At 37.8% G+C, this 1,497-nt stretch overlaps 1 protein-coding gene across 1 annotated transcript in view; it reads right to left on the bottom strand.

The window, feature by feature from the left end:
- kcnh1b (potassium voltage-gated channel, subfamily H (eag-related), member 1b) overlaps positions 1–1,497 on the bottom strand; it is a 112,446-nt gene that overhangs the window by 11,662 nt on the left and 99,287 nt on the right. The gene's annotated exons all lie outside the window — the stretch shown is intronic.

Here is a 1,497-nt window from a genome sequence, read left to right as displayed (position 1 = left end):
GGCCGAGATACAGCCTCTGAACCAATTTGGGTCGACCTTGTTAAGTTCACAACATCATAACTTTTTTTTCACTAGTAGTTAAAAAATTCTGTTTAGTCATTTTCTGTGCAGCTCAGTCCAAAGATCATATGAGCAAATTTTGGGAAGAATTGAGCAAAGTTTCTGGGAGGAGTAGCGAAAAAACAGTTTTTCATTCAATTCAATATGGTTGACAGACACCCTTTTGGAAAATGACAAATGAGACATCATCAGAATCGGCATAACCAAGGGAACCAAATGACATAAAATTAAGAAAATTATGACAACATTTAGCAAGAATCGTTATATCTCTGGAACAGTAGGTGGCGCTGTCTTCAATCTTCTGAGGTACATCCAGGACATGGTGTTGATGATCCCTACCAATTTTCGTGCAGATATGTCCAATGGTTCAAAAGATATAGCAATTTATGACAAATTTCAAAATGGCGGACAGGTTGTTCAGTCAATCCTGGCAAAAAATTGACATCCACAGATTCCTCATGACCCAAGGAATCCATAGACACCAAGATCAGCATTTTCTGACAAATTGTTCAAAAGTTATAAGCAAAAATAGCTATTTTGGTATCTCATGACCCATAGGTGGCGCTATTCACAACTTTGGCATGGGCCCTCAGATCATGGTGCTGATGAAGCGTACCAAGTTTGGATTCGATTGATAAAAGTTTGGCCGAGATACAGCCTCTGAATCAATTTCGGGTAGACCTCGTTAAGTTTACAACTTCATAACTTTTGAACAAAGATGAATTAAAAAAAATTGGTTCAGTCATTTCTGTGCGGCTCAGTCCAAAGATCATCTGAGCCAATTTTAGGAAGAATTGGATCAATTTTAAAGGAGTAGTAGGGAATAGACTAATTACTGTACTTTTCAAAATGGCCGATACTGTAATGGGTGGAGGCTTAATGTAAGCTATTGAATGTGATGAGCATGAGTAATCAGGTTGTGACACTGTCACACAGGACACATGTTTTAACCTGCTCAATATACTTTTTATTATTTTATGTATATTTGAGTTTTAATAGGTTTTCATGTTGTCTTAGCCATTTTATTCCTCTTAACCATTTTAAGGTGTGTATGTCTTTAAATGAGTTTGGGTCTGCCTGTCATGTGACTGATCACATGACAGGAAGTAGGAAATGGACAGCATAAAGGAGGCAGCATGTCAAACAAGCATGGTCGTTGCTCTTATTACGACCAAGTGGTGATCACCTGCAAACTGAAATAGTGGAGTTACCTTTGTGGACTTACCTTTCCAGCACTTTGGATTAACACTACAGTGGACTTTTGTATATACAGTGGGGAAAAAAAGTATTTAGTCAGCCACCAATTGTGCAAGTTCTCCCACTTAAAAAGTTGAGAGAGGCCTGTAATTTTCATCATAGGTATACCTCAACTATGAGAGACAAAATGAGAAAAAAAATCCAGAAAATCACATTGTAGGAACAGAAGCCCTACACACA

This window comes from Sinocyclocheilus grahami, unplaced genomic scaffold (genome assembly GCF_001515645.1).
Source record: "Sinocyclocheilus grahami isolate Dianchi unplaced genomic scaffold, SAMN03320097.WGS_v1.1 scaffold1474.1, whole genome shotgun sequence".
Lineage (NCBI taxonomy): Eukaryota > Metazoa > Chordata > Actinopteri > Cypriniformes > Cyprinidae > Sinocyclocheilus > Sinocyclocheilus grahami.
The sequence above is the reverse complement of the archived record's forward strand: the minus strand, read 5'-3'. Positions and strand labels throughout refer to the sequence as shown.